The 27886-nt window shown below is 47.6% G+C and overlaps 1 protein-coding gene and 1 non-coding gene across 3 annotated transcripts in view; one reads left to right on the top strand and one right to left on the bottom strand.

The window, feature by feature from the left end:
• NEDD4L (NEDD4 like E3 ubiquitin protein ligase) overlaps nt 1–27886 on the bottom strand; it is a 341009-nt gene that overhangs the window by 254001 nt on the left and 59122 nt on the right. The gene's annotated exons all lie outside the window — the stretch shown is intronic.
• On the top strand, nt 19566–19638 carry TRNAE-CUC (transfer RNA glutamic acid (anticodon CUC)). Its single transcript has one exon. It is a non-coding gene; the product is annotated as a tRNA-Glu (tRNA).

Here is a 27886-nt window from a genome sequence, read left to right as displayed (position 1 = left end):
TCCTAGAACGGTGCTTCTCAACTGGGGTGACTGCCCTAAAAGGGAAATTTGGCAACGTGTAGACATTTTTGATTGTCACCACGCGTGCAGGTGCTACTACTCTCTACTGGATAGAGGCCAGGGATGCTGCAAACATCCCACAACGCACAGGTCAGCCCCCGAACACAAAGAATTGCCCAGCCCAACAGCTGACAGTGCCACCCTGAGGAAGCTGTGATCTAGAACCCAAGCCAGTGCAACTACAGTCTTGCAACCTTTCCCTAAGTTTGAGATCTTTTTTTTTTTTAAAGTTACCAACTGGACTTCCCTGGTGGCGCAGCGGTTAAGAATCCGCCTGCCAATGCAGGGGACATGGGTTCGAGCCCTGGTCTGGGAAGATCCCACATACCGCGGAGCAACTAAGCCCGTGAGCCACAACTCCTAAGCCCGCTTGCCACAACTATTGAAGCCCACCCGCCTAGAGCCCATGCTCCGCAACAAGAGAAGCCACTGCAATGAGAAGCCCGCGCACCGCAACGAAGCGTAGCCCCCGCTCGCCGCAACTAGAGAAAGCCCGTGTGCAGCAACGAAGACCCAACTCAGCCATAAATAAATGAATGAGCGAATGAATGTTACCAACACACACCAAGGCATTAGAGAGAGACAGGCGCGAAGTCAAAGCTGTCGATCACAATGCAAAACATTCCGTTTTCAATCAAGAGAAACTTCCCAGTCCTCGGGCTTCTGGCACCAGACTAAGCTCACAAGGGCTCCACCTGGATCCTGAGACAGTGAATCCCAGCCTCCGACCACGCCCACTTGGTCAACTCTCCCCCCACCCCCACACATCTTTCTGGACGCTTACACAATCTGTGGTGTCCACTGGAAAATGGAAATGTGGACCCTTTGTCTGAAACTTTCAAGACGGCGAAACTTCTAGCGCATTACACCAAGCGCAGGGCATCACCCAGTCAGAAGGGCGGGGCTCCGTGTGGCTACAGCGACCCTGCACCAACCCCTCACCCTTCCCCCGCCTCGGCAGCAGGCCCACTGGGACCCCCTTCGCCTGCATCCTTTTCCAAAGTGCTCCCATCACGTCCTTGTCACACCTGAAGCGTGGCTCAGCACAGAGGACAGGCCCGGGGAGGCCAGGACTCAGTCCTACGCTGGAACTTTCCACCACAGCCTCCATACCCCTGGTTCTTCCACTTGTCATGAACAGCCCTCCTTGCCATGCTGTCCACAGCCCACCTGGCCAGTCACCCAACGTGTCCCTGTATCCCCCCCTCCCCTCTTCAAAGGTGACCCTGGAACTTGGGTCACCACCTTCCCCCCTGGCTCAAATCCTCCATGATCCTGCATGACGTCAGGGCCCGGGCCCACGGACGCCCTCCGTTCCCAAATGGCCTCGTGAACCCCAAGCACCCCCACCCACCTTCTACCTCAGCCACCCATCGCCATGCCAGACTTCACCCCTACTCAGGAATGCTCTGTCTCTGAAAACCCTAACCCCAGGGTCCCCTCCTCAACCCTCAGGTCTCTCCAGCTCACCTTTCTGAGATCAACAGACCAACAGTGGGGTGGGAGCTGAGGTTAACTCAACAGGAAACTAGAAGGTGAACTACCAAAAGTCTGGCACTGACTCAACACTCTTACGTTCTCTTAGTCCTTACCATAACCCCGTGAGATGGGTACTACTGCGACAATCCTGTTTTCCAGAGAGGAAAACAATGCTGAGAGTGTGAGGAAATCGATCTTGCTGGACCAGCCAGCGAGCCAGGCCTCAGGTGCCTGATTGATCACAGAGCAGAACTGTTGCCACCTGAGTCTGGGAAAAACCTTCACGCTCATCGATAACCGAAAGAATGCAAATAAAAAACAAGAGTAGGGCTTCCCTGGTGGCGCAGTGGTTGAGAGTCCGCCTGCCGATACAGGGGACACGGGTTCGTGCCCCGGTCCGGGAGGATCCCACATGCCGCGGAGCGGCTGGGCCCGTGAGCCATGGACGCTGAGCCTGCGCGTCCGGAGCCTGTGCTCCGCAACGGGAGAGGCCACAACAGTGAGAGGCCCGCGTACAGCAAAAAAAACAAAAACAAGAGTATATGGTTTCAACCCAGCAGATGGACAAAGTGCAAAAAGAATAACCACACCCAGACTGGTGAGAGTGCTGGGGACACAGGTACTGATAGAAGGAGGATTAAAAACTGATGTAAGAGTTCTAGAGAACCATTTGCTAAAGTATATGAACAGCCCAACCTCGAATAGCATAGACTTCAATGAGAACAGTCCACTTTTTGCAGAAAGACCCAGACAATTGGGCACAGATGTATTTCCACGAATATTCATGAAGGCAAAAACAACACAAATAATTCATTAAACATCATCTGGGACTGACTAAACTGAATAACTCTCATTACTGTTATCATCATCGTCATCGTCAGCCAGGGTAACGCGCTAGTATTTTGACATAATCTCATTAAATCCTCACAACTTGGTAGATTTTACAAATGAGGGAAATGTTGCCTAAATCATTAAACAAGCTGGCCAGTCATACACTTAATGAGTAGTTCAGCTGGAACCTGACTCCGGAATCTGTGCCACAGAGAAAGAGGATGTAGAGCTGTATCTATTGATACAGAAAGATGCCCATGACGTATTATTCGCAGTAAAAAATGTAAATTACATTAGAACAGAGCACAATTGGATTCCAGATCTAATTCCAGATCTAGTTCTTTAAAATGACAGACAGTGCTTGTTTACTGTCTTCTCAACTCCAAACCCAACCTTTCCCTTCTCTGCCCTGGGCTGCTGGGACCAGCACCCTATGAACTACATTTCCTGGCTCCCTTTCTGGCCAACTTCCTGCTGGGAGGAGAGGGACAGACTTCCTTCCTGTCTTGGTCAGTGTCGCCCTGGTATTACCAGTCGACCCCAGCTTCTCCCAGCCCCAGTCCTTCAGCGTCCCCACCAGACCCCACCCCACGGAGGTTCCACCGCAGCTGGACAACATCCCCTCCACAGGGGCTCAGAACCATCCCTGCTGGGTCTCCCACGGCCCCTGGTTCAGGCCACCCCAGTCCTCCCCTGGGTTCCCCCAGCCCCCGGGGTGAGCCCCGTTTCCTGCAGATATTATCTCTGGGTTATCGCTGGGTGAGCCCTTTTGTTCTTTCAGCCTCCACCTGTGTGGGCCATTCCCAGGGTGAGGTCCCCTGTGTTGGGCCCTGACTGACAGCACTGCACATACGACTCAACACGTAATTACTGAGCTCCTGCCGTGCACCAGGGCCTCCTCCAGGTGCCGAGGACACAGCACCACCACGACGGGCTCAGCTCTGCCCTCAGAGCACCTGTCTCCCAACCAAGATGCTGATCTGCAGAGGACAAGGTCCAGATGCTACAACAGTGATTGCTCTTACCTCAGTCTAGTGAGATGGTGGGTCATTTTTATTTTTTTTATCCTTTCCTATGGTTTTTAACATTTTTTTTCAGTGCATATATACTTTTATAATCAGAAAAGCCAATAAATAATTTTAAAATAAAGTAGACAAACTAGCGGCCTCTCCGAACTCCAAAATGCTTCAAAGAGATCAGTAAGAGGAGCTGAAGAATAACCTGGAAAATAAAAAAGACGCTGCTCTTAATATACAGTCATGAAATGGTGTTTGGGGCAGAATATTCTCTGCTCTGGCCCCCCCAAAAAATAAAATCAGAAGAGATCCATCCCAGATACAATTCCGACAGCAAAAAATAACCTACGGAAGCACCTGGTATATTTCTAAACAGAAAGCTATCACTTACTAACACGTCAAGTACTATTTTAGGTGCCTACTATCCGACTACAGGGAGAAGGCCAATTCTAGATAATGGTAACTAATTCCCCTCTTACGTAAGTGGAGACAGCACAAAGCCTCACGCTACCAGGACCGGTATCTGTAAAACCCCAGAGCTGGCCCTTCGGGCTCTCTCCTCCCGTCCTTGGACAGCTGTAGGAGTCCTTTGGCTTGCCTGTCCCACAGCCCACTGCTGTGACTTCTCTGTAAGGGCCACTGGCAGGAAGGATTGATTCTCCTCCTCGATGATGCCTTCGTCCGTCACAGCCTCTGAGGACGTGAATGCAGAACACAGGCCAGCCTAGCCCGTCGGAGTCCCTAGAGCAGGGGTTCCCAACCCCTGGGCCACGAACCGGTAGCCGTCCAAGGCCTGTTAGGAACCGGGCCGCAGAGCAGGAGGTGAGCGGCTTCATCTGCCGCTGCCCATCGCTCGCATTACTGCCTGCACCACACCGCCCCCCCGCCCAGCCCCATGGAAAAATCATCTTCCACGAAACCGGTCCCTAGTGCCAAAAAGGTTGGGGACCTCTGCCCTAGAGCATAAATATCCCGCTGAACTTCTGCCCCTCCTCTCTGGTTAGCTTTACTGTATGACCTTCAAACAGCACCGCATCATTTCTGGCATTGGGTCTAAAATACCGTAACCCAGAGACCCTTAGAGCCTGTTCCAGAGCCAGCTGTCGTCACTGCTGATAAGGAAGAAATATGGAAGTAAACTGCCCTTTTTCAAGAATAATTATGAAAACTATGGAAATTTCTAGCTCAAGAGATACTACTGATGATACAGCCCAACGCTTTGGAAAGAAGAGGCAGCTGTGATCTCTCTCGTAAGGTTGAGTCAAGTGTTGTAAGGTCAAGAGAGGAGGGGTACTTTTCAGCTCCTTAACCTCGGGCACTATTAAGCCTCAATTTCCCTATCAGTGGACAGAGATAGACTCCTTTATCTGGAAGTGTTGCTAGGAGGGATGATATGACACAAAGTAGCTAGGACAGTGCCTAGCACACAGGAGGACAGCAATATATGTCATTTCCAACTCAGAACCAGGAGCCAGGTCTCCTGAGCGCTAACCAGGTACTTTCCCACTTTACATCTGACCCCATCAGGTAGTCTTGTCTCCTCTTTCCCAACCTCCATTTCTAAAGACTCTGCCGGTATCCACATACTGGTGGCTTGATAGTCAATCAACACCTGAGCTAGAGGGTCCTTCTTAAATGGAGTTAGAAACAATTAGAAAAATAAGGAAAGGTGAGGCTTGGCACTTTCAAGCTTCCCTTTCAAGCTCCTTTTCAAGGAGACGTGAAATTAAATTCTCATTTCAAGAGACCTCATTATCTGGGCCTCAACGTCCCTTAAACATCTGGCATTAACATGGTAAGTGGGAAGATCTTTTCCTCAACACACAGACTTGGTTGAGCCAGTAATGAGAAATACATTCAGTACAGTTGTCACTACAAAACAGAGTACAAGGTTAAGATTCCCACAACTCCCTGCTTTATAGCTTGAGTTTCAAACTCTGCCATTCAGACATCCTCTACGGGTTACTACAGTGGAGCCCATCTGTTAGGCTATAACAAGTCACAGGAAACGGTCAATACCAGCTCCCTAAACACGCCAATCGGAGGACACAGATTATTCCTTCTGAAAACCGAATAGAATCACAGACATTACATTAGAATCAGAATTTTAAAGCGGTTGATTCAAATTCAATTAGAAATTTTGGTAGGGGGAAAAGATAAACCAGGTGCCTGCCTGCCAGCATGACATTCAGCTGAAATCTGCCATGACCACAGCCTCACACTTGCTTTCACAAAACAGGGCTGCACTGGTTTTCACAGCCCCTGCAAGCTTCATCAGACAGCAGCCAGCCAGGTTTTCTAACCACAGGCATGGGTTCTAGGATTATTTCATGCTTTTAATTTGGAAATTGGGGACAAGCGATGGAAATTTTTCCAATATTCATATTAGCTACACTCAATCTAAGTGATATATATACATATACAAACACATGGATGTATTCATAACACCAGTCACATGACATACTCATAACACCAGTCTAGAGGGAAAAACAGAATTTCATTATATGAATTTCAATAATTTGTACATACAATCAGGAAACCTGAGTAAACCATCGCCAAATGATCTAGCACTTAAAGGTTTAAAAAATAAAAAAGACTTTAGCCAGACTCTTTCCAAGAAAAGGTCAATCTATTGCCTCATTTCCACCTCACCCCTGATGCTGTAGAGGAATTTTATTTTCTTCTCTAATTCAGGATTACTCATTTCATCCTCTCCCCAAAACCATACTTGTCTCTCTGTGACAATACTGTGCAAGAGTTCGTATTTTCTCTAATCTGTATAATTCGTATTACTTTCTCTCCTAGCCTCACGGTGGAGAGACGATAAGAGGTGCTTTTAGAACACACTGCAAAGTCCCCCGTAAGGTAACGGCCCCATTAATCCCTAATCTGCAGGTGACCACTCATGCTGATCTACACCAACCAGCCCATCGGCCCTTTGTTGGAGGCCAGAGATGTGACACACCTGGCCAAGACCAGCTTCCCAAGCAGCCCACGAGGACAGTGTTACTGTCTTTCTCTTACAGAGGATGAAGCCGAGGCCCGGAGGGGGCTGACCACAAGCTCAAGGACGGCTCATGGTGGAGGAGCCAGGCCTTAATCCAACCCAGGTCTCTCTTCCCCATGGCACTCTCACGAGAATCATGGGCCGCCAAGTGACAGTCGCCTGTAGCAGAGTGAAATCCTGAACACTTCCTCTCAGGCCTCCAATAACCTCAGCAAAATAACTGACGACTCCGAGCAAAGGCAGTGGCACCTGTGTTATCTCCAGTGGAAACCTGAGGGTGACTGAGGGCTGCACAAAGGATTCATTCATCGGAACTTTGCTGCAAAGGGGGGAATGGATGGATTACACGAGGCAGGCATTCCTCCTCTGAGAAAAAAAACACTTCAGATACACCACTGAAGGGGAAAGGAATCCTGTGCTCAGAAATGGACAAAAGAATCCACTGATTACAAAGGAACCAATCTGATTGGACATTTTACAGCACACGGCACCAATCTGCATTTTTGTCATATGACGAGGGAACAAAATGTATTTCCTCGTGCTCGTGGTCCTTTGTGGGGCAAACAGTGGGCTTTAAAAAAAAATAAACTTATTTATTTATATATTTATTTTGTTGCTGCACGCGGGCTTTCTCTAGTTGCGGCGAGCGCGGGCTACTCTTTGTCACGGGGCGCGGGCTTCTCGTTGCGGTGGCTTCTCTTGTTGCGGAGCACGGGCTCTAGATGCGCGGGCTTCAGTAGTTGTGGCACACGGGCTCAGTAGTTGTGGCTCGCGGGCTCTAGAGCACAGGCTCAGTAGTTGTGGCGCACGGACTTAGCTGCTCCGCGGCATGTGGGATCTTCCTGGACCAGGGATCAAACCAGTGTCCCCTGCACAGGCAGGTGGATTCTTAACCACTGCGCCACCAGGGAAGTCCCAAACAGTGGGGTTTTATAAGCTTTGGGAATTTTGATTCTAATCAAGCAAAAAAATTCATCAATCCCAACCTGAGAGGTTCCTTGATCTTTGCAGCTGAATTTTCACCCCTCACACTTCATGTCCATAATCTGCAGTAGGACTGCAGGCTGGGCGCTATGTTCTTAACCAGAGGGAAGCCGCCTGAGACCAGGTGTGGGTACCTCATCGCCCCATCCACCTTCTGGGTGCTCCAACCCTATCCAAGCCACCAACATCTCTCACCTGGATGACCTGGACAGCTCTTATCTCATGTCCCAGCCTCTGTCTGCCCTTGCCCTCTTCCGGTACATTAAAGGCTGAACCAGGGCGATGGAACCAAAATACAAATCTGATGTCAACACCCTCCAGAAAACTCTCCCACTCCAGGGGCCCTGACCCCTGACCTTTACCTGGCCGGCCTCAGCCCTCTCCATGCCTCCCACCTGACACTCCGCCTCGGCCACACCCCACTCTTGGGGGCTGGGGGAGCTCTACAGTCGTGTCATAGGCTCCCCCCTTCTGGAGGTTAGCAAGGAAGCAGATGTATGAACACAGCTGTTCTGAAGCTGAGCTCTCCCGACACATCTCCAATCAGCCAGATCTATACTGCTCGACCAGGAAGCAGAGTGACTTTATCTATTATCAAGCAACACAGACGAAAGACACCCTCGACCCTTAATCTGTTCCTAACAACCACCAGATAGAGGGGATTTTTCACTTTCTACTTTGTTGGGGCTTTTTTGTGTGTGTGTGTTTGATTTTTTAAAAACAAACATGCATTGGTTTAAATATACTTTTCTGATTATAAAATTGATAGAATGGATTATCCTCTGAATATATCAGCCCCATTCTCCCCATGTCATCCAAAGTTTCAGTTCATGAAGGATTCTACCCCCAAGATAAACGCCAAGGGTACTGAGAGGAATGTAATTGAGGGTCTGCTGTTCAGAGCTGGGGAGACAATGAGGAATCTTATCCTCCGCTCCTCCCAGCTCAGCCCTAGGAAATCTGCAGCAATCACACAAGGACTACACAACACTACAAAACACAACCTCCCGTCCTTCAAACAGGATAACGGGAGCCGAATTTGCACTGTAAACCGGCCAAGTGTACTAAGTGAATGTAGTAAGTACGGAGCATGTCAGCTTTAAGGGCTCCATTAGGCTGTCGGAAGGCAGAGCACCCAGGCTCAGAAGAACAGCCAGAGAACCAGCGGACACTGGGCCGCGGTGACTCTCGGCCCCCGTGAAACGAGCCAGCGAGGTGCTCCGGGGACTCTGGCATCCTGCTGTCAGCCACACGGTGCCCAGTCCGGTCCCTCGGCCAAGGAGGGAGAAGGGATAGGATGAAAGTGCTTATTTCCCACATTCTACTAATTTATCCACAAACTAAGGAAAATGGCTTGTTTCTCAAGCCGGGTTAAGTATCACAGCATCAGGTGGGCACATGCTGAGCCCTCAGCTTGGAGCACCTTCCCCCCACGCCACCCAGCACAGGCCCTAGCACCCTGCTCTGCCCCCGGAGCACCAAGCACCTGTCACCAATACCGCGATGGCAACACTGCTGCGGGTGACACCCACCCGCTGTTTATTTCCCCTGTGATTTCACCCAACCCATGGTTATGAAATCAACCTAGTGATCCTACTTATTTACTAAAATAAAATTAAAATAGAACAGAGGAAACTAGCACCACTGAACTAGAAAATACCAGAAGCCAAGAGAGAGAAAAGAGCCATCCAACGGAGACCCGGCTATGAGAGTGAAGTAAAGGCAATCTTGAAGGCCGCGGCAGGAACACCAGTTCGGGTTCGGGCAGAGGGCCCCTGACCAGGTCAGCCACATCAGAGGGCTCTGGGAAAGACTTTTCACGAACACAGGCAGACAAGACAGACCACCTAGTGCGTGTGGGATTTACCCAGCTGGAGAAGAGCTGGGGAATGTTGAAGCAAACAAGATATAAGACAGGAAAAGGAAAGCTGTGCAGAGAGAGTAATCCCTGTGTACTACCCAGGACACATGTCGAGAGCATTTCCAGATTCATCACAAGGTAAACACAGAAAACCGACCTCACCAACGTGTGGCAAGGACAGAGGTGTGTGGGTCGAAGAAAGCGAATTCTTCTCTTTGCTTTGTGAAAGCCACTAAATATTGCTCCCACTTAAAAGAGCTATGTTTTCGCCAGATCAGACATCATTCTAACCTTGATTTCAACACAAATACACAGTAGCGGGGACCAAATGTTTACGAAGAACAACGTGGGAGAAATTCTTTAAATTTTTAAAAAATCTCCTCCGTTTCTTTACTTTTTTTTTCCTCTCTGTGAATCAGTAAAATCAGACGATGATTCCATTTTAGTGGCACAACCCATCAGCCAGTGCACACAGCACCGGCTGGTCTGCTTGGGGGTTCACTTGTTCAGTTTGCGGTTGTACATTTCAAGGCAGTTGATGAAACAGAAAAACTTGCCTGCAGGAAAGTACTAGACCAGTGCTGGGTCTGGAACAGCCTCTCCTCACATCCTCAACATCTCAATGCCCAATTCCCTGGGCTTCTCTGGGTCCTTCTGGAATGCCCTTGATCCTCTGCTTTCCATCTACTTTAAACCTGAGGAGTTTACCCAAACCTCTCCTACTCCCTAAACCCTTCCCTCACTACTTCAAACCAGACTCAAAGTCTCCCTCCCGGAAAGACCCCTGTAACCCCAGTCAGGAGCCCCAAGGTTCCCATCCCTTTGGTCTCCTCCCATTTCCCGACTTTGACCTCTTTGTGTCATCTCTGCCTCACCGCCAACCCAGCTTGAACTTTGGGAAGGGAGGGCACTTAGTAAATAAACAAGGGTCCACACCAGCCCCCAAGAAAGCAGACCATCTGTCATTAAAACCACTTTATCGGTAACTTAGTCAGAAGGAGACCATCTCCACTCGGACTCGGCTCTCACTTGAAACCCCACTTTCTCTGCTTGTGGAGAACAATCACCCCTGAAGCACTTTCTGTGCCAACTGATTAAGTTAGGAAACGGCTTCCCACGGAGAGCCAAAACTGTTACTAACAACCACAACAAAAACACAGGAAACACCCTCAGCAGATGAGCTGTTATCTTCATTATCTCCTTGGTTTACCCCTAACACACAAAAATTTCTGAGTTTACACTTATAATCTCCCTTTGATTCCCTAGTGGATGCAGGAACTACTCTATTCAGCCACCAGGGGGGGCAGGCATCTAGCTTCCTCGCCAGTCACTCCAGGGGTATTTACATCAACGAGCAAAATGAAAACCCGGTGTCTTCTTCAGGAAACCCAGGCAACGACCGTTTGAATAACCTGGGGTCTCCCTGCCAGAGACAGGCTTCCGTTCTTCCCATACCCGGTGTGGCTTCTGGCTTCTCTCTCATTAAAACTCTCATCACAGACAAAACAAAACGATCCCACAAATCAAGGGCTGAAGGATATTCGAGCCCACGCACCAGGAATACCAATGAAGGAAACTTTGTCAATGTGGTAATTCCACAAGAAAAGCCAAGAACCAGTGGGGAATTTACTAGAAAGAGGTTGGCTGCAGCCAAGTAGGCCAAAGGTTAGTTTGTGCAGAATGCCTGAGATCACAACTTGTAATTTCACAGTCTGATTTTTATCTCTCAGTTCAAGGTCAGATGGCCTCCATCTCAATGGGAATTTACAATCAGAAGAGCAAACCAAAAAAGAAGGCACCAATGACACAGCTCTGCCCTGTCTCCAAGAGGAGATGTACACACTCACGCTCACGACAGACTGCAGTTTAGAAAGCGCATTCCCTGAATAAGAGAGATGTCAGTACACTACAGCCTGAGGCCAGAGTCACTGCAGATCTCAAGATGCTGGGAACGTTCGCTCAATCATCACTCCTTTCCTCAGCGCTCACTCCTGCCTTCTTTCACGTACTCATTCACTGCACTGCAATGGGCTTTTACTCTGGATGGACGTCACGGCGGAGGCTGGTATTAGACAAATAAGAAGGCCCGTCCCTGCCTTCGAGGAAACAGAAACGCAGAAGCAGGCAATCCCAATAAAATGTGAAACCCTTGAATTGAGGATACAAAGGGTACACTGCCATCACAGCAACCCTAGTTCTGAAAGGAAGGAAAAAAAAAAAAAAAGTCATTCTGAGATTTCACTTAGGAAGTGGAATTCCTTAGCTTGACTGGGGTGATAAATGACAGCAGAATTAAGAATATGAAGCTCAATTCTCTCTACCTCACAACCTCACACCCAAAAGGCAGATAAAAATTAATACCTCTCTCCGAGACTCGTTATGAGGATTATATGAGCTCACACTCTACTCATAAAGCGATTAGCACATGGACAAGCACAGAGGGCACGCCTAACACAGCATCAACCGGGGTGTTTTTGCAGGAACTAATGCCTGTGGCTGTAATACGTCTCCGGTCAAAAATGTGTTTATTTAATACACTGGCTTTTCCATCTTCATGGTGACACACAGATAAGGCAGTCTAGTGTAGATGAAAGGGAAATGATACCTTTGCTTCATTATGAACATTAGTATATTAAGAAAAAAATCAATTTGCAATTCAGGAGTTTCGCTCCTTATTTAAATACATATACTTTTTCCCACGTATGTATACACACACACACACACACACACACGCTCATTAATGCTAAGAGCATGTGATCCAAAGTAAAAAGATTTGCGTTCAAGTCCTGGCACATCAGCTGTGAACAAGTTTCTTTATATTCCTCAAGCTCTGACCTCATCTATAAAAGGGAAGTGACATCCACCCCGGGCTAGAGTCAAGGTGGGACTGTGGGAAACCCTCTGTAAACCCTGCAGCTCTGCAAATGCTACAGAAATGAAAACAGTTGGCCTAGAAACTTCAGGAGCTCATTCTCCTAATTAACCCTTTGCTCAAAGCTTCAAAACTTTAAATAAACAGTAACATTTAAGCATATAAAACCATAAGAATTCTATTGGGGTCAGAACCCCAGGATCTCCCAAATAAATCAGAAAAGACACCCAACTCTCAACTGTCACTCGTGTTCTTCCCATGCTTCATTCGACAGACGTTTACTGAGTACCACGTGCCAGGCGTATAAGAAGACGAAGCCACTTAGCACCATGAATAACTGAGATCTGCGTTGAAAGAGGCCCCTCCACCTGGTTTGGGGACATGCACGATGGTTTTTAAGCCCATTATTAAAGTATTAACCTCCTAAATAGGAGGTTTCGCTATTTGAGTTGAGGTTTCGCTATTTGAGTTGAATGATTTCCTGCTCAATCTGTCCGATCTCTCGATACATGAGGGATCTCAAACCTCTACCCACCACGTGTATTAGAATCACTTTTCACAGACTGCCTTGTAACCCTGACGTTGTCCACAGACAAAAAGCTTCTAATCACAAGTAAATCACAGATACTCTCATCACCTTCATGAAACAAATCAAATCAAAACAAACCCCCCAAACCAGAGAATAACACCAACAGCTCACACTTCTCGACACTCAGAAAGGCACCTGGGATCAGCTTGAGGACTGGCCGTATGCCAAGCACGGTATATTTATTAACTCCTTAAATTTCATGACTCTAAGTCATATGATCATGCCACCTTCTGGATGAGGAAACTGGGGAATATACAGTAGGTTAATTAACTTGCTAAGAGCATTCTGGAACAGGGTAACTGAAACAGAGCAGGACGCTATGGTCCTTACGCCCCCTCCCTTGCCCCCCCGTCCGATGTCCTTACCTGCCTTTTGTCTATACAAAAACCTTAGCCAAAGAATAAGTTTAATCAGAGAAGTGAGAAAATGCAGAAACAAAGGGAAACAGTCCGACAAGACTAAATAATAATAGTTTAGTCCTTAGGCACAGTCAAGAACCTTTAATTCTTTCTCAAGGGCTACAGATAATATTCTGAGCCGTATCCTGTGAGCTACCTTGTAGATACTGAAATGCCCACTAGGTGGAAGAAGTTAACTACATGATGACTGATGACTAGACTGTAGCCATGACATAAGCTGCCACAATTCCGAGAACTGGCCTCAAAGGAATGGGAACAAACTGACCCTGGAATTGAAGATTAACTGTACTTAAAACAATCAAGATGGCTCTGGTCAGACCAATGCATGACCAATATCAAGATGACTGTCAGAGCCGACTGTGCTGTTTCTGCCTATAGCTCCCTCCCTCCATCTATATAAGCTCTTGCCCACTGATTGGGGGGTGGGGTGGGGGGAGGAGGCCTTTGGACAGGAGTCCACCCTCCTCTCTCCACCCCGACCCCCCCCCTCCGTTGCCAGCACATCCCAAATAAAGCAAACATTCCTTTCCACCAACCGTCCCTCTTCATCGGCTTTTGAGCAGCAAGCTGCCGGACCCCACCTTCGGTAACATAACCTAACCACTACCCAACCTGACTGCTGAGGGTTCAAAAGTAAAGACCCTAAATTATTCAAGTGCTCTTTGTTATGCAGCAACCAAACAGGAAAATGCTGGCTCCAGGGCAGTACTGTATGTGAGAGTTAATTCACATCTGCAAAATAACCTAATTGTTTAAATACAACATCCCTTGGACCCGTTCCCATGTGGCGGCCTCACATTTAACTCATCCTAAGGAAGTTCCACAGGTCTTCCTCTCCTAATCCCCTTTCCAGTGGGTGGCAAAAAAAACAAACACTTTAACTGGTGAGAGTCGGGATAACGCTAAAAGGCTTTAGAACACCCAGGGTTAGCTAACCCTTACCCTGACCCCAGCGAAGGGAGAACAGAACTTAGAAGACTTGTCCAATCAGCCCTGACTCTGTGGTTTCCATTTCCTCCAGTTAACGTGGAGCTTTTAGAGTCCTGGAGGCTTAATCCCTCTGCTCCAGAAATGAGGAAAGGAAGCCAGACAAGGACGCAGAGCCGATGCAGGTTCTGCTGGCAGAGAGGCAGGCGGGCATGTCTTAGAATAGAAAGTGGATGTTTTCTCCTACCTTTTCAGAATATATTTATATGAGAACATGTCTCAAATGATATAATCAAATTTGTTGAGAAAATTTGTCTCAAATTTGTTGAGAGTTCTTTCCAGAACTCTCCACGTGCACTTCAACACAAGAGTCCAAGAAGCAACTGTACGTGAAATACGAAACAAAAGTTCAAAGAGCACGACCTGGTGAAAAGCATCAGGCCACTGCTCTGCCATCAGCAGTTCTGCTAACAGTGCCAAGCAAGTCACAATGAGGCCACAGATGCAGGAAATGAATCCCGGACAACTGGGATCACAGGATCCACGTTTGGGTTTGTCTGTGATGCCTCTTTCAAGAGCTCTATGAAGAACACATACTTAGAGAGCTTAATGAAATCATCTGTGGATCCACTCTCCCTGCAGCTGCAAGAGATTTAAGACCCTAACACTTAATTCCTCCAACTGAGATGGGCCCAAAAGAGAAAGTAGAAACCCGAGTTGGGTCCTCTGTTTTAGTGGAGAAGCTTCTAGAATGGCAGGGCAGACAACGGCCAAGTAAAAGGATGAGCTGGATGCGCTGTGTGTCTCCATTCTTTTATCTGATCCCAGGACATGATGCACAGAGTTATGCTCAAATTCCCGGGCAGTACGTACACGTATGGAAGCCAAGTGTGGAGGACTTTGTTGCCCCTCCTGAATCAACTGTCCCGTTTCCCCTCACTGTTGATAACCGAACACGGACAAGGCCCAAGAAGGCCGAGGAGTGGCAGCCAAGGCTGCTCGTGAACTTGTCGGTTAGACTCTGTGCAGTGAGGCACAACAACTGTCTAGACAACTTTCTCAGGACACTCTCCATCAGCAACCTGAGCTGAGCCAGCAGCGCGAATTCATGTTCAACAAGGCGATAGAGCACAAGGCTCTTTTTTTTTTTTTTAAATCTCTCACTTGTAATCTGGGTTTTCTTGTTTTGTTTTGTTTACTATTTTGAAAACACACGCCAGAAAGTCTCACCCCCTGACAAACATCCTCTTTTAATAACAGAAATCTTCTACATGCATGACAGGCGCTTCATAGCTTGGAACTAACCGCACTGTATTGGGTGCACGCAGCCGAGCGGGTTACCGTAGGTGGGAAATCATTAACCGAGTACGGTGAGAGTGTGTGCCCAGTAATCCAAAGGCCAAACGCAGCCAGGAAAAACAAAAGCACCACTGCCCTCAGCAGCCACGAGAGAGACTGCATTTTATGCTCCAGGCATCTCAATGGGCTGTTCAACCACAGGGTGTTAAGCAGAGAAGGTTTTTAATTCACTGAATCCCAACATTATACAATGGTAACAGCAAGTGCTACTGAGCCATACCTGCCTGCGAACCTGGAAAGGCCAGATCAGGTCTCCGGTCAAGCGGTAAGATAACAGAACCAAAAAAAAGGGGGGATCCGGTGAAGGAGGAAATGGCAACATGGCTGAGGTTACAATCTGCCATTTATATTATGGAATCTACCATCTTTTTGGACTCAAAATGGAATCTATCATTTTGGACTCAAGCTGTCCAGACCCTTGTCAGTATTATTTACTCAGAGGCAGCTGAAGATATAAATTCCCATCCACCCCCACAGAAACCATTTCAGAGTTCGGGTTCTTTACCCCATTAAGTTTCCTGGGATAAGAAGAATTTTACAACGAACCACAACCAGGGATGTTGAATAAATGAATTATGATGGCAAAGGCAACAGTATCTTGAACCTTCGTGCCATCAAATAACTGTATTGAATATTAAAACAGCACCACCCAGCAGAACTTTCTATGATGCCGGGAACGTCCGACATGGTAGCTATCGGCCACATGCAGCTACTGAGCATGTGAAATGTGGCGAACGCCAACTGAAGACCTAGATTTTAACTTTTATCTGGCTCTAATTAATCTTCACTTGACTAGCCTCACACAGCTAGCGGTTGCTGATCAGCAGGTGCAGCTCTGATTCCCAGGAAGTGGCAGAGGATGCCAGCATACACGGTGTCGTCAGAGAAAAAGCACCGCAGCATCGGGAGATGCAGAGAGAGGGAGGTCACAAATGGGAGCAGCGCAAGTAGTCAGTCACCAGGTCTCACCCCCACCCGAAGGGCAATGGACAGCAGCTCACAGTCAACAGGAAGGGAGGACAGACAGGCTGGGTGGGTGGGAACCACGCTCAGGGGCTGGGGTGAGCGAGCACCCTCAGGCGGCTGAGATTCCTGAGAAGGGAGACAGGCACCCACAAGGAAATAAGCTAATTTCAGGCTGGGTAAATGCTACACAGCAACCTGAAAAGGATGGAATGACTCAGGGGAAAAACTTGCAGTTTGGGGGCAAGGCTTCTCCAGGCAGCAGACCTTCCCAGGCTAAAGGGAGGCAGGTCGTGAAGATCTAGGGAAGACTGTTCTGAGCAAAAGGAACAGCAGACACCAAGTTCCTGAGACCTGCAGGCAGAAGGGCTGGCGAGCCCTGTGCAAGGGGGTGGCCCCTAGCAGCTACTGAGCCCCCAAAACGGGGCTGGCCCAAACTGAGACATGCTCCAAGGGTGACATACCCACCACATTCCAAACACCCAGCATAAAAAGAAAAGCATGTAAAAGATCTCGTTAATTTTTTGTGTGAGTATTGATTCCACGTTGAAATAATCTTTTTGACAGAATGGGTTAACTAAAACATTAAAATTCATGTCACCTGTTGTTTCCTCTGTCGTGAGACTACTAGAAAAGGAAGGGTACACATGTGGCTTGCACTCACGGCTCGCAGCATCTTTTCTCGGCAGCGCGCTAGAGCAGAGCAGAGAGAGGGGAGAGGCGGGGCTGGGGACTTGGGCGGCTCCCGTAGGGGCTTAGAGCCAGGCCTGGGCTTTGGGACCCAAGTCTGATGGGGAAGTGATGTGATCTCATTTCTACTTTGGAGGATCACTCTGGACAGGAGGTGGGGGAAGATGGGGAGGGAGGCAGGAGTCCCGGCTGCAGACAAGGCTGGCCACTCTTCCCGCTGGGTTCTTTATTAAGAGCCCAGGCTTACAGTCACATTGCTTGGACTCGAATCTTAATTCTAACACTTAGAAAATTTGTGACTGTGGAGAGACCACTTAACCTCTCTGTGTCAAACGTCCTCATCTGTAAAACAGGATGCTAAGAGCCTTCCTCTACAGTTTAAGACATGCTTTTTCAAATGCTTAGAACAGTGCCTGGCACGTATGTAGTAAGCCCTCAACAGGTGCCTGTGATTACTATTACTAGATGGGAAATATGAAGGAAGATGGTAAACTAGGTTGTTAACTGAAAAACTGGTTAAGAGATAGTGGGCAAGACTTTGGGGGGTGGGGGCACACTTGAGAAGGAAAGGAATTAGTTCTGCTTTGGCCAGGTTACATTTGAGCTTCTCATGGGCCATCAAGGGGACCTGTCCGATGGGAAGTTGGCTCTCTAAGTGTGAGTTCAGAGGCAAGGAGGAGTCCAGGCTGGCAATACAATTTGAGACTCATCAGCTTACAGGGAGGGCTTACAGCTTTGGCCTGGATGAAACATCAGGGAACAGAGTGAATAAGGGAAAAAAGAGGATGGGGGCCGACCCCTGGAGCCTGCAAGATTTGGAGACCTGGAAGCAAAGGAGGAACCAGAGGGAGGCTTAGAAGGAATGACCCACGAGGCAAGGGAAGAACAGAGCCAGTGGGCAACACGGGGGACCAGAAAGGCTTTCAAGGAGGAGAGCCAGTGGTTTCAAATGCAGCTGAAGGTTTAAGGAAGACAAGGGCAGACCACACATGGGCAGGCTTTCCCAGGACGGTGCAGGTGGGCACCGATGGCTGGCGTCCCAACCAGGTACCAGCCACTGGTCACCCTAGTCACTGGAGTAGAAAGAGACACAGTTACAAGCTTGAAAAAAGCTAAGAAAGTAGACAGTGGAGAGTAAAATCTAGGTAAAAGGGTACCTGCTATCCAGTGAAGCACAAGGGGGCAACGGCTAGAGAGGAACATAGAATTTTTATGGAAATTTTCAAGGAGAAACATTATAAGGCCTAGTTTTTAGGCCGTTTGGAAGAATCCAGAAGACAAGAAGAAATGAAGAATCCAGGAGCAAAAAGAGTGAGCTGCAGGAGAGACATCCTTGAGAAGGTGACAGAAGATTTCTTGGGGGGAGAGGACTGACCTTAGACAAGAACCAGCCAATGCTTCAGCTCTTGTAGGGGCCAAGGCAGCGGAAGAGGATGCAGCCGGTGGTAAGAAAGACTGACTGCACGGCTTCTCTCAATAAAACAAGAAGCAAAGTCATCAGCTAAGAAGGGGAGGAGGGAGATGTGGGAGAACTGATGACCGATCAGAAGGTGTCAAACAGTTTTCTTGCCACTGGTGAAATTATCCCAAAAGTGGAGTAAGATAGATGCCCATCAGAGGTGGGTGGTCACAGATGTGATGAGGCCGGTTCACACAGTCTTGCAATAGTTGGAAAAATGATTTTAACCAGGGTGGGGAGTCTAACTGGGGCTGGATGAGGTCTCATCAGGCAGTCCAAAGGAATAAGAGGATCCAAGTGGTGTGGCTGTTCTCAGGAGGGACCCATGAAGTCTAGGCTGCCATCTCAGGGCACCACGGTGGCGACGGGTAGTGAAAAGGAGATGGGGACCCACAGACTCGCAGAACTCTAAATTCTGAAGGGAGAGTCTCACGTAGGAAGGACGGGCATGGAGATCCGGGAGGCGAATGCCTTAAATCACGATTCCGGATTCTGGAGGTTAATCAAGACAACGAGATCTAAAGAGGGTCAATAATGAGGTGCAGAAAGGTCACTGGAGCCGGGGAGGTGAAGAATTGAGAGGCCAGGTTGCCGGGTGGATGGACGGACAATGGTGGGTGGAGACATCAGAGGAGGAGGTGATCAGGAGATGATGCCAGAACGAGGTGGGGAAGGGAAGCTACAAATGAGGGTACACATTTCAACGGGAGCTGAGATTTAAAACAGGGGGAAAGGTAGGTTAGCTGGAAGTGGCAATAGGGAAAAACTACTCCTTGAGGAGACGGTAAGGGAAGCAGGGTCCTCCAGGGACAGCCAGCCAGGTTTTCACAAGAGCGAAGAGGCCTGGGAACATTCAGGAGGCAGAGGACGTGGGGACTCTGCTGATGACAGGACCCAAAAGGGAACAGGCGAAAGAACGGTGTAGCCAGTGCACATACTGTAATGGGTGGACCCCCCTTTGAAACTGGTTTGGTGGAGAAAAATAAATAAATCAGCTGGGTATAAGCAATACCTCTGCACACCTCATGTGAAACGTCACCGCAGGGAATTCCCTGGTGGTCCAGTGGTTAGGACTCTGCGCTCTCACTGCTGAGGGCCCAGGTTCGATCCCTGGTCAGGGAACTAAGATCTCGCGAGACACGCGGCACAGCCGGGAAAAAAAAAAAAAGTTACCATAAATTTTAAGCCTCTTACGAAGGGCAAGCTGGAGGTATAAAGGCGATGGCAAGTGCAGAGCTCACGTGTCGGTGACTGAATACAGCCAAGCCCGTCACCAGCTCTTTGGGACACAGCCATCACCTCCACTCCAGCCCTACAGCAGGACGGCCGCTTTACACCAAAGTCAGCCACCACTAGAGGGCGACACAGCCCCAAGACTTAAGCAACTCCCAGGCACTAATTTGAGTAAAGTGCTAAGCAGAAGCGGACACGGGTTGGAATTTCACTCAAAGTCATAATTCTCTTAGTTGAATTTTGAAGATGGAATACTGTAAGAATACAGAGGGGCCATGTGCATGGATATGTACATAAAAAGGTCTCAAAGGCTTGACATCAAACTGGTCAACAGTGGCTCACCTCTGGCAACGTAAGATATGGGGGTAGGAGGGGCTGATGCGCAAAAAAAGGCTTACTTTCACTTTTCAGTCTATGTGCTGTGTTGTTTGAGTATTTTTCAAGAATGCATTCACATATTATTTGTATAACTTTAAAATGCATTAAAAATGTAATGATCCAATATACAGATAGAAAATGTATCACATTAAACAAAACCTTGTGCAAAGTAACTACAGAGAGACTCCCAAACAGCGTTCGTTCAGCAGGGATCGAAAATCCATCGCATCTAATTCCATGTTTTTTTCCCAAAGGAAAATAAGCTGTCAAAAGATTAAGTAATTTGCTCAAATAACAGTGACAAAATTAAAATAACACCCAACTCTCATCCCAGATCCTAATACATGGGACTCCTTTCTGTGTTTCATCCTCTATTAAAACGTTAGCGTTTATTCGTCAATTCTCTACTTCTCCAGGATCTTTCCCACCTCCCTTCTCTCCCCTCCACTCCCCACACCCGCCGCCAAAAAAAAGGGGCCGTGGGGAAACACTTAGAAATTGTGTACCTGAAACAGCGTGTCTTTCTTAAGTTAAATTATACTTTAACAAATATTGGTTGACATTTCCATCTCTTGATGAAAAACATAATCATCACTCAATTAGAGGATACTCCCACTTAGTCCTTATCTTCAAATCACCTGCAGTTTATTAAAACAGTACAAGGGGGCTTCCCTGGTGGCGCAGTGGTTGAGAGTCCACCTGCCGATGCAGGGGACACGGGTTCGTGCCCCGGTCCGGGAAGATCCCACATGCCGTGAAGCGGCTGGGCCCATGAGCCATGGCCACTGAGCCTGCGCGTCCGGAGCCTGTGCTCTGCAACGGGAGAGGCCACAACAGTGAGAGGCCCGCGTACCGCAAAAAGAAAGAAAGAAAAAAAAAAAAACAGTACAAGGGGAATAGGGTAATGATCATCCAAGTACCAAGGGATTCCACGGGTGGTAAAATAGTCCATCTGCTGGACTGAGAAAAATTGCCCTGAGGTGAAAGGTAGGAAAGGACATTTTTTAAAGGGTGAATATTTGCTGAGTGCTTACTATGGGCTGAGCATTGGGCTATGTGTAGTTTCTGTTACCAAATTCCATCCTCACAAAATCCTATGCAGTAACTACAGAACCCCCCATCCTCCCACTGCCCCCGCCATCTGCTGTTTGGCTTTTCGCTGTTTCCGTTACCTGCAGTCAACCGAGTTCCGAAAATATTAAATGGAAAATTCCAGAAGTAAACAATTCCTAAGTTTGAAATAGTTTGCCATTAGGAGTAGCATGATGAAATCTCAAGCCATCCCACCTGGGATACCCCACTGCCAACAACATTGTCTGCTCCCAGCATCCAACCATCAACATGGACATCATCGTGGCTCCAGGATCACTCAAAGCAGAGGACTGTCCTTCTGAAGTATGGCCGGAAGGGCAATGGCTGCCTAACACTACATTACAACGCCTACATCGTTCACTCACTTCATCTCATCACTTAGGCATTTTATCATCTCACTTCACTGCAAGAAGACTGAGTACAGTACAATAAGACATTTTGAGAGACCACACTCACATAACATTTATCACAGCATATTGTTATAATACTTTTTTTTTCAGTGTTAGTGCTGTTAAATCTCTTACTGTGCCTAATTTATAAATTAAACTTTATCATACGTATATATGCATAGGAAAAAACAGTATATACAATCGACGCTTGAACAACATAGGTTTAAACCCTGTGGGTCCACTCATATATAAATTTTTTTCAATAGTAAAGACCATAGTTCTGCATGATCTGCGGTTGGTTGAATCCACAGATATGGAAGAACCATGGATACAGAGGGACAACTCTAAACTATTCGTGGATTTTTGACTGGCCAGAGGGTCGGCACCCCTAACCTCTGTGTTGTTCAAGGGTCAATTGTATAGGGTTCGGTATTACCCAAGGTTTCAGGCATCCACGGGGGTCTTGGGAGGTATCCCACAGGCATAAGGAAGGACTACTTTATCATGAATTTCCTCATAGAGGGAGGGGAAACACAGCTGGCCAGCAAGTAGCAGAGCCAAGATTCAAACTGAGGTCTGTCTAATCTGTACCTTCTCCAACTGCAGCCTTTGGCAAGTGGATCACATGGTGCTTTCTTTACTGCTGACATGAATCTCATTCCATCCTTAGCCCCTCTCTGCCCTTGATGTCTGGTTTTCACAATATTCTGACATTTTTATTTGCGTTGTCCAATTGGGCCAACATCAATGCAGGTAGAAAGATGGTTCATGGGCCTGGGTCCTAAAGAGAGCAGGTGAAGGAAGGATCCAGAGACAGGCAGGGTCAGACCTTGGCAAGAAGAGTGTTTCTTCCTCAAAGGATCAGTAGGTAGAGGATTAAGGAAGACTGTCAGGTGTCGGATGATACAGTAGCCGACGCTCTGCTGTAAAGGGTGATTAAGGGAGGACCGGGGAACAGAAAAGACCTTGGTTCTCAACGCTGGCTGCTTCTAAGACTCACCTGTGTAGCTTTAAAACACACCCACCAGTGCCCAGGCCTGCCTGCCCTGAAACAATGAAACAGGGATCTCTGGGCATGAACAGGGCCTCCGTAAAAGTTTCAAACCTCCCCCAGGTAATTCTAACGTGTGGCCAGAATTAAGAACCACTGGGCCAAACCAACATCTGAGAGGACAAAACTTGGGCAGGAACAAAGGGCAGGGAGGCAGGACTGCAAACTCTCAGAAGTCCAGCCAATATGAACAGCATGCACTTGTGATAAAGCTACACAACTTAGCTTGGTGACATTCACCAACGATTTTCTGCAGCGAGGGGCAGAAAGAACAGCACAGCAAGGTCTTCCAGGAGAGGTCAGTGGGTCAGGGGTTAAAGGGTGTGCAGTGGGTACAAAGGTACTGTGGCAGCAGCTGATAAAGGAGACCAGGCTGAATACAGAGACGAGGCCAGACTATAGCTGCCAGGCAGGGAGAATCCAGGGAGGCCAAGGGACCAGGCTAGGGACAGGCAGGGATGTCAGAATGGCTTGGATACCTTTTCAACATAGGGATGGATATGAGTGTCACACCTTCCCTCTACATCCCCACTATTCTGGTCCTCCCAGGTATTTCTGGTACCTCTGTCCCACTGAGACCACTGGGACAGAAGGTGTAGACAGGAGAAAAATGAAACAGAGAAGTAATGTCAGAGAGAGAAGACTGCAGAATTTAAGAGCTTAGAGGTCAAGCATCTTCAACAGAAGCAGTGGCTTGGATTAAAGAGAAATACTACTGAATTGACTTCAATAAGAAATGACGAGGCTAGTGTATTAGCCCATCCACAGGGATATCAAAGACCCTTAGGATGATGCAGGGGCCTGGGTACGGAGGAAAACCAAGAGATGTGGAAGTATGGTCCCAGGAGAGTGGTAGCAGGTGGTGTGAGCCGAGGTCAGGATCTTCAGAAGATATCCCGCTTGTATTGGGGGCCAAAGGTGATCTGGAATCAGCATCCTGGAGCTGGAAGAGGAGTCTTCATGGGAGAGAGGGAGGGAGCAAGGTCCTGGGGCCACAGTTACTGTAGGTGAAAGAGCAGTAGCTTCCTTGGCTGGAAAATGAGCAAATCAGACAGGCTTCCCTTCAGCCCTAACGATCTACAGCTTGATAACTATTTCAGGAAATTTTGAAAGATGCGGTGCAAAAGATGATTTAGCCAGAAAACAGCAACAAAACGGAAGGAATACAACTTCCCAGAGTCGTGAACAGGCCTGGAAAGGGGCAGGGCAGTTCTTACAACTAGTTGTTTGGGTTTTTGGTTTTTGTTTTTTTTTTTTTAATCAAAGGGAGGGAAGATTTTAAATTAATCTGTCATAACAAGAAAATATGATTTTCTACCTATAAACAAATTTAGCACAGTCATTGATGAAGCAGAACTGCTAGTTACACAAGTAAATGAGATGAAAAAACTATGAAGAGCCCCAAGTTTGCTTCACCACCTCGGTTCTGATCTATTCATAAATTTTTTTCGACAGTGAACACTGGGTCAGCAGCTTTAAGGGCCCCTGAAAAGCAATGATTAACATTCAGGAAATGGGACTTCCTTGGCGGTCCAGTAGTTAGGACTCAGCGCTTCCACCACAGTGGGCGCGGGTTCGATCCCTGGTCGGGGAACTAAGATCCCACATGCCGCACGGCACGGCCAAAAAATAAATAAATGTTAAACATGCAGGAAATGTTAACTGAATGACGCAGCACACAGAAGGGTATGTCCATGTTGATAACAATATGTTCCACAGTGATTTGTGGGATCACTTAAAAAAGCAGATGTGTTCTATGCCTCATGTAAAATTTTAGGCTTATTGGAACGTTTTGGTAATTCTTGTTCGAGCTTTGGGGAATATGTCATGAATGAGAAGGGAAGTAAAGGGAACTAATTATCAATGCTGGAAGGACACAAAGGATTGTGGGCTGTGCTGCCTCCAGCATCAAGTATGTTCTTTCTGAGGGGTCGTCACAGTAAGTAAGTTTGGAGAAGCTCTTCTTAAAAAAGAAAGAAAGAAAGAAAAGGGCGAGAAAAACACCTGAATAAATGAGAGGCAGCCATTAACCAGAGGCCAGGACAGTGTTACCAAAGAGAGGAAACGTTCTGTGTGGGTCACAGGCGAAGGCGTCAGGGTAAACAGAGCCACAGTCACACCACATCAAATGATCGGAGGGAAACACATTCAGAGGAATGGTTTTTCATACCTACGGACTTGGTCTCATTAGCTCAGAATTTTACCATTTCCACTATGATACGGCTCCCCAATAAAGAGTGAAAAACGGCCAACTGCTTCCCCATAAATAATGATTAACGTGCAGGAGCAACGTGGCTGACATCCAAACTCAAACGTGTACTTAAATCAAATTTGAACACAATAAAAAAATACACTGACTGCATATTATCTTGAACATAAATTATTCTAGGCAGTAATAAGGAAAGGCTGTTTTTCCCGCTCGAAGGCAAACAGGGCCTCCATCCTCAATAATATATGTGCTGATTTAAATTCGCATCTGGAACCATGGCCTTAAATATGCACCCGGAAAAAAGAGGCAGTTCTGCAAATGCTCTGGACTAGGAGAATCCCAGTTTTAACTCTTACTTCATACCTCAAATATTTACTAAGCACTTATGTCCCACTAGGTATCGGGGGCTGGGCAATGCTTCCTTCCCACCCCTGGAATTCCTTTCTAGAAGGAGGGAGCTCCAAACCACTCCCTCCACCCAAGGCAAGAAGAAACGCCAGCTTTGGCTTGAGTTTGGATAAGAAACTGGCTGTGCCGGGCCAAGCCCCTTCCTCTGGCTCCTTTTTACCCACCATGCAGAGATCTGCCCAAGGATGGACCCTCTCCTTGGTGAGGCAGCCCAGGCCCGTGCTGGTCCTCTCCAGGGTGGGCATGAGGGGGGTTTAAGTCTGCCCAGTTCCACGTTATCAAGTCCACGGGCCTGGCCACATGTGCCACGTCCTCCTGTGCCAAGCTCTGGCACAAGTGAAGATGATGCTTTGGTTCTCCACCCCGTCCCCTCACCCCCCAAACTGTTCTGTTACTTCTCTGATGGGATGCGTTTACTGGACCCCCTTGAGTCCTAGCACTGTGCTGCTATACAAGGCAGAGGAGTTCGGGGGCGGGGGGGGGGGGGGGGAGTGGCTCCAAATTTAGAGCGCAAAGACTCATCTGGAGAGGACTGTTTAAAATGCAAATTCCTGACCCCTAGGCCCATGAATTCTGATGAAGCAGGCCTGGGGAGAGTTCAGAAATCTGCACCACGGACAACCACAGCTTAACCAAAACCACCCTTTGAGACAGGCTTGGGAGCTTAAGACACACAACATGTTACCAATAAATGTGATTTTCCATTTCTGTAAATGAAACGATTTTCTGGCTGTTTTAGTGACCCACAGAAAATGCTCACAGGATAAGACTACAGGTGGCAAATGCAATTCTGAGTGTGCTAAGATCACCGGACACGTCAGTTCATCACTGTGTTCAGCCAGACGTCAGCCTAGGCACCCGCAGCCCCAAGGAAGGCGCACCGTGGAGGGTGCCTGGTCCGCGCACCGGGCAGGGGCCGCTGAGAGGGGACGCCGCAGATTGGCGGAAAACTTGGCGATCCTGGGTATGATCGAGTTACCTAAAGATGCTGAGGTCTAAACACATCTTTCCCCCAACAAACCCCAACCTCCAGCCCAAATCTGAAGTTCAGAAAGGTAGAGTGTTGTCTAATAGGGCCTGGCAAACAGACACAGCGCACTGATTTTTCTAACCTCTTAGCAGAGGCAGAAGAATCCTATTCCAAGCCCTGTGATGTCAAGAGTGCACAAAACGCCAAGTTCAGACAAAACTTACTAACCTTGTATGAACAATATTCTCACCTGTGCTCGCATCTATCCCCATTTATCCACGGCTCAAGTCCCAACTGTCCCAACTGCATTGTTCTACACCTCCGTCCAGGACGCACGCTCACTCCATTAAAGGAGCTATTCAACAGAACTAAGAATAAAAGCACAAGCCATTGCTTCAAAGTTCCCAAAATCGTACCGTAATTCCTTGTTCTCCATTAGGACGGTGTTAGCCGACCCAAGCACTGGAAATTAGAGTCCAATTATTTCTCAAGAATTTCTACAATTATGACAAACCTTTAAATTCATCTTGGGAGGACTCCTGGGCTCCTCTTGCAGTGTTTTAATATCCTGCATTAAGGAGAAAAAGGTAACCCTTCATGTTTCCTAAACAAAATAGCCTCTGTGAAAAATCCAAACGTAAGCAGACTCCATCTCTCCTAATGCTGCTTTAAAAACCTCTCCCGTTCCAGCTACAGATGAATTCCAGGGAGGCCTTACACACGTTTCCAGAAGGTAATTCCACTCCGTGATCTTAAAAGCACCTACTGTACGCCCAGAAGAGAAAAAAAATCTAAGGTAAATACCAACAGGAATCCAGTGAAAAGAGAAAAGCCAACCACTGGGCCAATTTCCTAACGTCAGACAGCTTAAGAGTAAGTCTACCCCCGAATAATGGACCCCAAAGATGATCACGTCCCAATCTCAGGAACCCATGACGACCTCAAGTCAGAGAGAAAAGGGGGATTAAGGTTGGTCATCAACTGACCTTAAAATATGGAGATTATCCTGGATTATTCAGGTGAGCACAATGTAATCACAAGGGCTCTTAAAAATGGAAGAGGGAGGAAGCAGGAGAGGAGAGTGAGAAGACGTGCCTATGAATAAGCAATGTTCAGAGATGCTGCATTGCTGGCTTTCAACACGGAAGAAGGAGGCCATAAGCTCATGAGTGTAGGTTATCCAGGGAAGCTGGAAAGGGCAAGGGCTTCACCCTTGCAGCTCACGGACTTAACGCAGCCCTGACAATACCGTGATTTTAGCCCATGAGACCCACGTGGGACTTGTAAACTACAGAACTAGAAGATCACAAATGTGTATTGTTTTAAGCCACTAAATGTGTTGATTTTCTAAGCAACCATGGAAAACCTTTCTTCGATGGCCCAGAAGGTCTGTGGCTCCTTTCTCGAGGACGAAAATGACTTCTGATCTATGGTAAGTGCTAGGCAAAAAAGACATACTGGCTTTTAAAAAGCAAAAGGAGAAAAAGATGAAGGCTTTCAAAAAATCTCCCAAGTGATTCCGACAGAAAAAAAACAAACAAGCCAAACATCTTTACTCTACAAACACTGCCCAAACAGCAAAACTGTCCCTGGGAGCCACACTTCAGCTCTCCATGTAAATAATAACAGATTTGCCCACG

This window comes from Globicephala melas, chromosome 13, assembly GCF_963455315.2.
Source record: "Globicephala melas chromosome 13, mGloMel1.2, whole genome shotgun sequence".
NCBI classification, from domain to species: domain Eukaryota; kingdom Metazoa; phylum Chordata; class Mammalia; order Artiodactyla; family Delphinidae; genus Globicephala; species Globicephala melas.
This window is presented reverse-complemented; position numbering and strand designations above follow the sequence as displayed.